Raw genomic sequence first — 11,875 nt, 5'->3', positions numbered from 1 at the left:
ATTATTTAAACCAATTTTTGACAGTCCTCAGATCTCATCTCACTGCTTAGAGACACTAGCTGGAGTTCCATAAATTGCTGCACTGTTCTTCCTCCTCTTAGATGTCTTTTTACACTGTCCATTAACAACAAAAGGCAATAAATGGCCTTCTACGGCTCCTCAGTGGTGAACATGCTCTCCTACAGCCTGGGTGTTGGGTACGCAGGGGCCACAACTGAGAACAGGAAGGCTGTACAGAGGGAAATTAACACCAACCAAAACAATCCTTGGCTGCTCTCTGCCACCCCTGGAGGCGATCGCCAGATCTTCCTATCTCAGAAAAACCAGGTCCCACACCTTCACACTCATAAACAGCTTCTTCCCCTGGGCCACTCAGACTGTCAATAAACACTATGCCCCCCACACCCCACCTCTGCCCACCCTCCTCACCAACCTGAGCCATGGTCTGAGAAACCCTGATCACTCAGGCCACTCACACACGGACTGTACTCAGACCAAGTCTTATCTCTGCACTGCTTCCAAGCAACTATTGTTCTCTAATGTGTGCCTTTGTCTTATTGTTGTGTATATTCCGCTTGGTTGTATATATTTCTCCTGTTTGCTGTTTATTCCTGCCATCTACCATTTATATTTTATTCCGGTACAGCATGTACAATGACACAAAAGGACTATACTATTCTAAATAATTTAATTAGGGCAGGTTTCTTAAGTTTCCTTTCTTACTTTTGATTGATGGGTGGGGGCTTTAATATAATAGAACAGGGGAGAAAAGAATGAAAAGCAGGGAGAAAGACGATCAGTAAATAGCCTCAGGCCAGATTCTAACCCAGCATTACCCTAACATTTAGCCTCCTGTCAGACCACAATAGTTTTATTCCATTTCATTCCAATTAGTTTTAAGTCATATGGGTCACCTGCTTTGTCTGATGAACTAAACCATCACCCAGTGTTGCACATTTGTACCTTATGTCACTTATTAAACATGTAATATACTCACTTCCTAGTTATGGGTCAATGATACAGTGATAATGATGCATCTTTGTGTAATGTTTTTTCATTATTTCTAATTATCGTTATTGTATTTACTGCATATAAATATGTCAAAATAAAGACTTGGAACTAGTGCACTCACTGCCATAAATACCAGTTTATTCAAAGAGGGGGGGGAAAACTAATTAATTCTACTTTAGCCTGTGGAAACACCTGAGGGTACCTCGTGAGTCTCACTGGTACTTAAAAATGCATGAGTCAAAAACTGAGTGTGTGTTTATATCTGTGCTGTTTAGGGCCAAGACTTGTTGGGAAAAGCCGTGCACTGTGGTTAGCTTAAAGCTGCTAACAGTACCTACACTAGACCTTCATAACATTACCTGTAACAAACAGTTAATTATTTATCTTAACTTAATGCATGAACATTGATGCATTTTCACATTACTACAGAAAAAAAATATAACATAGTCTGGAGGTAAGCATCGACGACACAGAGCTCTCAGTTCTCACTCCTTCTTTATTCGTCTCCAACATCAACTGCACATATCGCGCCACAAAACACAGGAACACACTTCTTCAACACTGGGTGTGAGTGGAGCCCTCTAGTGGTCCACCACAATAGCATGCACAATCTTTAGTCCAGGACACTCCTTATTCTCAAGAATTCTGCTCAATGTTTACAAGCTGCTACACTGGTCACTTTAAATCACTTAAAGGTCACTTTAAATAATTCAAACTATAAATTGTAAATTGTTATTGATACTTTTACCTCCTAGTCTTAAAGTGTATATTTATTTTCTTACCCTTCTTATATTTATTGTTTGTTTTTCTTTTGCACTGATGTAACCGAACCCTCGTTGTCTCATCTCTCTATATGCCGTACTGTATATAGGGGAAAATGTGCACGTTAGCATATGCTACCTCCGGTGCGGAAACTCCTGTGGGGAGCTTTGTTTCCGGTGTCCTATTCGCGCCTTGTTTACGGTCCAAAACAAGTTAAGCAAATGAATGAATCAAGCGGCGATTTACATCTCTATAGATGTCTTGGGCATTTACCCAATATATCTGTAAATGGTGTTCAGGGACTTGTCGATATTTTTTCCCTCGCGCCTCAGAGCAAAAGAGAAAAGGGATTCAAATGTTATATTTCTCAGCTGTCCCTCGTTTATCGTGGGTGTTATGTTCTAAAAATAACCAGCGATAGGTGAAATCAAGTAGCAAATTTTATTTTTTGACGGTGCAAAACGTTTCGTCGACATCATGGACATGAAGTGATATGTTTTTATTGATTAGCATTCAAATATCTCAGTGAAGACAGAACAAAGATTTACCACAAAGCAAGAAAGCATGAGACAAGGCTAATCAAAAGGTATTGGCTGAAGCATTTGCTTATTACGCCAACCCTTTTAACAAAAGATCTTTTAGCATGCAGCTCCTGTACACAGGGCTCGAAGCAAATAATAAAATTCAATTCAATTCAATTTCATTTATATAGCGCCAAATCACAACAAATGTCGCCTCAAGGCGCTTCATAGATACAGAGAAAAGCCCAACAATCATATGACCCCCTATGAGCAAGCACTTTGGCGACAGTGGGAAGGAAAAACTCCCTTTTAACAGGAAGAAACCTCCGGCAGAACCAGGCTCAGGGAGGGGCGGCCATCTGCTGCGACCGGTTGGGGTGAGAGAAGGCAAACAAAGCAAAAACAAAACAAACAAACAAACAAACAAGAAAAAAACAAAAAAACAAAAAACTTTCCACCTTAGTAAGTAACTACATCAAAGCAAAAGAATCAAGAGGTTTTTTTGTTTTTTGTTTTTGTTTTTTTTTGCTCTTTTCATTCTTGATATATATATATTTCTAATACTCTATTTTTAAACATATTTTTAAACAAGGAAAATGAACTACACCTTTTTAAATCACTGTCATAACTATTCCACAGGTTAACTCCTCTAACAGAAACACATCTCTGCTTTATATTTGTCCTTATCTTGTTTTTTTTTAAAGAAATCTGTTCCCCTTAAGTCATATTGACTCTCTCTGACTTTGAACAGCTTCTGAGTACTGGGGCAAAGCAAGTTATTTTGTGCTTTATACATTATCTGTGCCATTTTATATTCAACTAAATCATAAAATTTCAGGGTATTCAGATTAATAAACAAAATGTTAGTTGGTTCTATATAGTTTGATTGGTTTATAATTCTTATAGCTCTTTTTTGCAACTTGAAAATAGGAAGAGTGTTCGTTTTATATGCATTACCCCATATCTCCAGACAGTAAGTCATATATGGAAGCAACAGAGTACAATAGAGTGTGTATAATGATTTTTTGTTCAGGACATGCTTTGTTTTATAGAGAATAGCAATGGTTTTTGACATTTTTGTTTTCACATGGTTTATATGAGACTTCCAACTCAGCTTATCATCAATTATCACTCCAAGAAATTTATTTTCGTACACTCTTTCAATTTCAATTCCATTAACCCTGATTTTAGATACATTTTTCATTTGTCTAGTGCCAAAAATAATCAATTTTGTTTTCTTTATATTTAATGATAACTTATTTACATCAAACCAGTTTTTTAATATATTTAACTCCTTTTCCGCTGTAGTCAGAAGCTGTTCTAGGTTTTTACCTGAGCAATACAGAGTGGTATCATCAGCAAACAATACACATTTTAACAGTTTGGAAATGCTACATATGTCATTTATGTATAATATAAATAATTTAGGGCCCAGCACAGAGCCCTGAGGAACACCACAAGTTACCTTCAACTGCTTAGATTTTACATTATTGAATTCGACATATTGATATCTGTCATCCAGGTAACTTTTCATCCACTTGTATGCTAACCCTCTTATGCCATATCTCTCTAGTTTATTCATTAATATAGAATGATCAATCGTATCAAACGCCTTTTTTAAGTCTATAAAAACACCAACAGTATATTCCTTATTATCTATAGCATTAGATATCCCTTCTACAAGTTCCATCACTGCCATCGAAGTGGACCTTTTCACTCTAAAGCCATATTGGTTATCACTTAGGAGATTATGCTTCTCAATATATTTATCAAGTCTATTAACAAATAACTTTTCTAAAAATTTTTGAGAACTGTGGGAGCAGTGATATTGGCCTATAATTGGTAAACTGACTTCTCTCTCCGTTTTTATGGATTGAAATAACTTTTGCTATTTTCATTTGTGAGGGAAATACACCAGTTTGAAAGGACAGATTACAAATGTATGCGAAAGGTTGCACTATATAGTCTATAATACTTTTAACTTTTTTTTTTTTTTTTCTTTTTTTTTTCTGCCTGTCCCATTTGGTTCTTTAGCCGTCAGAATTGTTGTCTGAAGACCAACAAGGATACCCAATGGATTTATTTTGCCAAATGGATCATCATGGCATTGCCGTATTGGTCCATTTGATCGACCTTTGTTTTTATTATTTATTTTATTTTCAGTTGTTACAGACGGGACAGACATGAGTGAGGGATAGGAAAGGGAGAAAGAAAGAGGAAGGAAAAGAAAAACAGAAGGGGAGAGGGACAGTGAGAAAGGGGGGAAGAAAAAATATCTCCGGGATCACCTGTTGAGAGAAAAAGAATAGAAAACAAGCAAAAAAAACCAAAACAATGCAACATACTATACACAACACCATCGCATTAATCTAGCTAAGTGTAAACAGCAGTAAATACTAAATATTGAATGTTGTTGTGCAGCACGCAGGACAGACAGCGCACAATGTGCTTTGAAGTAGCAGCCAAGAAAGGTGTGATTTAATACTTTTAACTAATATCATGTCAATACCAAAACAGTCAGTGGACTTTTTATTTTTAAATGTCTTCACAATGTTAATTATTTCTCTATGAGTTACAGCACCAATAAACATGGAGGACACATTCTGAGTAATATGTTTATTTAGGTCGTTATTATTTCTTGACTCTGGAATTTCTTTTGCTAAATTAAAGCCAACATTTACAAAGAAATCATTAAATCCATTTGCAATGTCTTTAGTTTTATCAAGCACAATATCTTTATCTTTTTTAAAATAATCTGGATAATTCTTATTTTTTGAGCCCTTTTTGATTATACTATTTAATATCCTCCATGTTTCTTGTGTGTTACTTCTACTTTGCTCCAATAATTTGTGGTAATATTCTTTCTTACTTGTTCTTATAATATTTACTAATCTATTTTTATATAACTTGTACTTTATTTCAGCATCTTTTGTCCTCTGTTTTATGAATCTCTTATATAGATTATTTTTCTTTTTACATGCATCTTCTATCCCCTTTGTGATCCATGGCTTATTTGATCTGTGATGCTTTCTAGTGATTTTCATTAAAGGACAATGTTTTTCATATAGTGAAATTACAGTTGATAAGAATGCATCATATGCACTATTTGAATCTTCATTTGCAAAAACCTCATTCCAATTGTGTTCCTTTAAGTCCACCTGGAGGGCAGCAATGGCTCTTGTTGTTCTAAGTCGTATCATATCAAATATTTGATTCTTTTGTTTAGTTTTAATCCCAAAATAATTTTGAAAAATTGCAAAAACAGGAAGATGATCGCTTATATCAGTTATAAGAAGTCCACCTACTATTTCATGGTCAATTTTATTTGTGAATATATTATCTATCAATGTAGCTGTATCAATTGTTATTCTACTTGGTTTTATAATTACAGGGAAAAGGGAGTTACTATACATTGTATTTATGAAATCTGTTGTTTTCTGATGTCCATTTGGGTTTAGCAAATCTATATTAAAATCACCACAAATTATTTGCACTTTTTTATCATTTAGATTGCTAAACATAGCAGCAAGTTTTTCATTGAATGTCTCAAGGCATGAACCTGGTGTCCTATAGATGCAACTTATAATTATATTGTTAGCTTTTTCAACATGGATTTCAATAGTGACACATTCCAATACGTTATCTATGGTGCTTGACATACATTCAATCAGACTACATTTCAAAACTTTATCTACATATAAGGCAACACCGCCTCCTTTTTTATTCACCCTGTTCATTGTAAATAATTCGTATCCTTCCAGTCCCATTTCACTAATTTTCTCATTAGACATACAGCACTGCACTTCAGAGTCACACTGCTAGCGATCGATGCAGCAATTCTGTAGTGTACAGGAGAGACGTCAGGAGGAGATCGTCTGCAGCGATCAGTACGCAGGACACAATGTGATGTAAAAAAAAGCATGCAAACTTGCACTAAAAAATCTGCGAAACAGCGAGGTGAAAGGTGAACCGCGTTATAGCGAGGGACCGCTGTAATTTTGAAGGTAAGTCACAACATACCCTTCATACATACTAGTGTATAGAAACCCTTACCAGCAATCATTAATTTTTTGTGTGGCTTTTTTTCACGATTTGTTAACTGTGTAGGTGTGTACTTGTGTAGCTGATATCGACATAACGGGGAAACATCTGGTTTGACTATTCTTCACCTGTAGTTTGAATGCTGAACATTTGCCTATTAAATCATAAGACCAGTCACTATAAAGAGATGGATGTGCTTCTGAATGTGGACGATGTCTTCTGCTGCAGTAATGCAGTTCTGCTTGTGTTGAGTGATGTAAACAACTGATCGATCTAAACTCTTTAAACGTCAAAATTGATCATTAAATTTTTTATGACACAACAGTAGTGAGTGTTCCCACCTTCTGCTCTTTGTAACGTAACGCAATCTTTCCGTTTTCAAGTTTTCGACATGATTTTGGAGTATATCTTCGCAGTAGTGATTGACCGCAAAGTAAAGCTACCGGAAATGTACAACCCCACATCCGGTCTCAAACCAGGAAGTTAGCATTTTCTTGTGCACAGGGTCCATAAAGTTTATTTTGACTTTGACAACTGATTCAGGACTGTCCCCAGAAATGATGGTTCAAGCATGAAGGGGCACACAGGCTGTGTCCCAATTCAGGGTCTGCACGCTTGAAGTACGCATTTTAAGTGCGATTACGTCACCGCCACGCGAAGTGTATGGCTGTATCCCAATTCAGGGTCTGCAGCCTTAAAGTACGCAGCCTTAACGGTCCACAAGGCCTGCGTACTCAAAGACCGCTAAGGCCGGAAGTCCGAGGCTTGTAAAATGGGACGGTCTAGCCTCGGTCGCGCTGCCCAGGTTGCCTAGCAACCATGATACTAACAGCTGGAAACGTTTCATACAGCTTTGTTTGACAGAAATGAAGGAGAAAATCTTTTGTTCATTTGTTTGTTTGTTTCTACATGAGCTTTGATCATTCTCCTTAAGATTAAGGTGAACTGTGTATATTTTAAAGGCTTTAAAACCAAGTTAGTACAAACGTCACTAATGTCACATAACTTTGCCGACATGTGGCCAACAGTAATGTTTTAATGTTCTTCGTTATTAAACATTTGCACATAAATAAGTGACATAATATTCAGTACTTACTTAAAGTTTACTCTTCGGGCGCCCCTCATCCGCTGTTTTTTTTCGGCAAAATTATCTATACCCACCGCCGCGCTATGCATTCTGGGATATGTGGGGCCACGAAGTCTACACCGCCACATCCTTGAAATTCAGGGAAATGAAGGACTTTTTTTTTTTTTTTTTAATTGAAAGAAATTTTCATATACAAAACAAGTTAAAGAAACAGACCAGAATTGTAACAATTTACATTATAAAGATGGGGAAGCAAGTCATTATAACTTTACAGGGAGAAAATAAAAGCTTCTAGGGTAAAGTAATAAGGAACATAGACCTTTTGACACAGGCAGGAAAATTAGAATAGCAAGTATTTTGTGATTTTACAGTATAGTACAGCAGGTTTTTTTTTTTATTCATATTTGAAATAAGCTTAAGTGACTTAAAATATTGACAAAAGTAATTCAAGTAAACATAGGAGGGGCATTCTTCCACTTACATAAATGAATGAAAAACTTACATAGCACTATTACAAAATTAACAACATCTGAGATTTCAGAATCCAGATTGTCCATAAAGTAAAGAACATCCTTAGATGTGAAGGAAGGTATATTGGAAATTCTGATTGAAACCCAACAGTGTATTTCAAACCAAAAAGCATTAACATACTGACAAGTGAAAAATAGATGCTCTAGTGCAACGGTCCCCAACCCCTGGGCCTCGGACCGGTACCGGTCCGTGAGTCGTTTGGTACCGGGCCGCGAGAGTTGAGGCCCAGGTGTGAAATGTATAGTTTTCAGGGTTATTTTGTTATCGTTTTTATCATTAACTCGGTTTTCCTGGGTCTTTTCACGTGTGTTATGAATAAATCTCCTTTTTTTCGGTACCGGTACTAGTTTTATTTTGTTGTATTTATCCGCGACACCCTAAAGGCTGGTCCGTGAAAATATTGTCGGGCATAAACCGGTCCGTGGCGCAAAAAAGGTTGGAGACCGCTGCTCTAGTGTTTCTGGATCGGAAGAATAGAAAGCACAAGAGTCGGCCTCAAAATTAAACCTTTTATACAGGAGTTCTCCAACTGGATAAATGCCGGATATGATTCTGAAGTGTGTTTCTTTCATTTTAGGTGCAAGTGGGTATTTTAGGTAAAAAGAAAATTACTTTTCTTTCAACATACTATCAAGATCATGTCTGACATTGACATTGTAGTTGTAGAATACTATTTGCTTAAAAGTATTAGAGATTAACTTATTGTTACATTGTTTTTCCTTTATTGAGGTATTACCTATCGTCAGTGAAGATAAGCATGTTCTTATTAGTGAATACTTTAAAGTATTTACAATAAGATTTAACAACGGTGTGGGTAGTGCTTTACAAACCTTATTATAATTATTAAATGAAATGTCTATTTTATTCTTATCAATAAATTCTTCATAAGATAGCAAGTTTCCGTTTTTATCAAGCAGATCAACAACAAAACATACACCGCTATCATACCAGTCTGATTTAAATAAGGACTTCTTATTGATGACTATAACCCTATTATTCCACAACACAGAATTGTGAGGTGAAAAATTGTGGATGAAAATTAGTTTCCCAAAATTCAAAGCTTGCTTATAGAAACTAGACAACTTAAGAGGAATCTTAGATATTTCATAATCACATCTGAGCAGAAAATCTAACCCCCGACCTTATTAAAGAGTTTGTTTGGAATATGGTACCACGTAGATTGAGGATAGGAAATGCAGTCTTTTATCCATCTGAGCCTGAATGCAGCAATAATGGATTCAAAGTCTGAAGCTTTCAAGCCCCCATTTTTATAGTCTTTAACTAATTGTGATTTGCGTATATAATGTGTTTTATTCTTCCAGATAAAGCTGAATATAATAGAATTGGACAGTTTAATCATTTTAGGAGATGTAAAAATTGAATAACAGGGGTATATGAGTCTTGAAAGTCCTTCTGCTTTAGACAGGGGAAATGAAGGACGCATTTGAGGGCCGCATTTCGAGCAGCCTTCGAATTGGGACAGCCTTTGTCACGTCGCTGTGACGTAATCGGCCTTAAAATACGGCCTTTAAGGCTGCAGACCCTGAATTGGGATACAGCCTACTTCAAATGCATACTCCAAATGCGCCGTCAATTTCCCCAAATATCAAGCATGGTCCGGTGCACGCTTCGTGGTCCCATATATCCCACAATTCATAGCGCGGTGGTGGGTGTGGATAATTTTGCTGCAAAATACGGCAGAAGGGAGCAGCTGAAGAGTGAACTGTCAAAAGTAAGTACTGAATATTATGTAACTTATTTATGTGCGACTGTTTAATAATGAAGAACATTAAAACATTACTGTTGGCCACATGTCAGGAAAGTTGTGTGACATTAGTAATGTTTGTACTTGCAGCGTTAACTTGGTTCTAAAGCCTCTACTTCAATATATAAAAAAAACACCCAGCACGCCCCTGCGGGCAGTTTATCCTTCAAGCTCGGGTCCTCTACCAGAGGCCTGGGAGCTTGAGGGTCCTGCGCAGTATCTTAGCTGTTCCCAGGACTGCGCTCTTCTGGACAGAGATCTCCGATGTTATTCCCAGGATCTGCTGGAGCCACTCGCCTAGCTTGGGAGTCACCGCACCTAGTGCTCCGATTACCACGGGGACCACCGATACCTTCACCCTCCACATCCTCTCGAGCTCTTCTCTGAGCCCTTGGTATTTCTCCAGCTTCTCGTGTTCCTTCCTGATATTGCTGTCATTCGGAACCGCTACATCGATCACTACGGCCGTCTTCTTCTGTTTGTCTACCACCACTATGTCCGGTTGGTTAGCCACCACCATTTTGTCCGTCTGTATCTGGAAGTCCCACAGGATCTTAGCTCGGTCATTAAGTTGACCTTAATCTTACAGAGAATGTGATGATTCTATGGATAATTAAAGTCAGTCATATATCCACAAACACAACAAGATGATAGTCAGTGAATGCTGCTCGGTTTGCAGTCCTGAATATCACGGCACAAGCAGGATTCACTGCACTGTTAATGTTTGCTATGTTATATTGTAGTGATGGGATTTCCGGCTCTTTTTAGAGCTCTTTTCCGCCTCTTTAGGCTTGGCTCACTAAAAAGAGCCGGCTCTTTCGGCTCCGAACCGGCTCTTCAGGTTGTTTTGTTGCTTTAATTAATTTATTATTAACAATAATATAAGATTATGCACAAACGGAATTACTAACGTAAAAAAAGTGGTTTTATTTATATATGTTTATATATAAATATATGCGGTGGCCACCTTTCTACTACCACACACCAAATCCGGTCGTTGGTACTTGCTGGCTTGTGTAGCCACTAGGTAACAAAAGCTCAACACTGCACCTAGCATCCTGGAGCACTTCTGTTGTGTTTTGTACGTGTTTTGAGTTTTTATGTGCTTCGGAGTTTGTACGTGTTTTTGGAGTTTTTACGTGTTTTGGAGTTTGTCCGTGCTTCAGGGTTTGTACGTGCTTCAGAGTTCATACGTGATTTGAAGTTTGTACGTGCTTTGTCTGTAGGAGCCACTGTAAATATACTTTTATTTATTCACTCCACATAAAATGTAATAAATAAATCATATAATACAAAAATCAACTATTCACATTTCAACTTTTAACTATTTAAATTTTCAGCTTTTTCCTTTTACAAATTTAAAGTGAAACAACACAAAACACTGCAAACCACAACACAATTAAATATAAATTAAAATATGAAAACAAAAAGAAGATGCATATTCTCTGTCATATGGACCTGCATGAATAAACTTTCTGAATCCTTTATCATCTGCAACTGAAAATAGTTGTGGATGATTACTATACCTTTCTAATGTGACGTTGTTGTCCCTGCCTCTCTTTCTCTCTCTCTGTTCCTGTGCTACTGAGTGTAACTACCGCCCCTCCCCCCTCTTCCCAGCGTAAAGCACAAGGCTCGTGTGCTGAGTGAAGCAGAAAAAAAGTGCGAGAGAGAGAGAGAGGCTGAGAGAAAGAAGAAAAAAAAAAACACGTGACGGCTCGCGATAAGGAGCCGGCTCGCGTCGTTCACGTCAAAGATTCGGCTCTAAGAGCCATTTCGTCCACAAACGACCCATCACTATTATATTGCTGCCTCTGTTCGGTGGTGTCGAGCCAAACGGACTGTAACGTGTGTTTGAACGAGCTGACGGTTCACTCGTTAAGCAGAAAGAAAATGCTTTAATCACAGGAGTCACACGTGTCCACTGTACCATCTGTTTAGCACTCGTAATAACACAAACACTAAATCCTCCTTCTCTTGTGCTGTTTTGTAGCAGTGTCTACACCTGAGACTGCCACCTGTCTGTCTGTCCTGCACTCTCTCTCTCTTTCTTTCTCTCTGATTGTGGAATAAAAGTATGAACATGTATTTATAAGTTACACTTGTGTTTGAATCCTGCAGCTTATCACACATTTGATTTCCATGTGTGACAACTGC

This window comes from Neolamprologus multifasciatus, chromosome 12 (genome assembly GCF_963576455.1).
Source record: "Neolamprologus multifasciatus chromosome 12, fNeoMul1.2, whole genome shotgun sequence".
In the NCBI taxonomy this organism is placed as follows: domain Eukaryota; kingdom Metazoa; phylum Chordata; class Actinopteri; order Cichliformes; family Cichlidae; genus Neolamprologus; species Neolamprologus multifasciatus.
The sequence above is the reverse complement of the archived record's forward strand: the minus strand, read 5'-3'. Positions refer to the sequence as shown.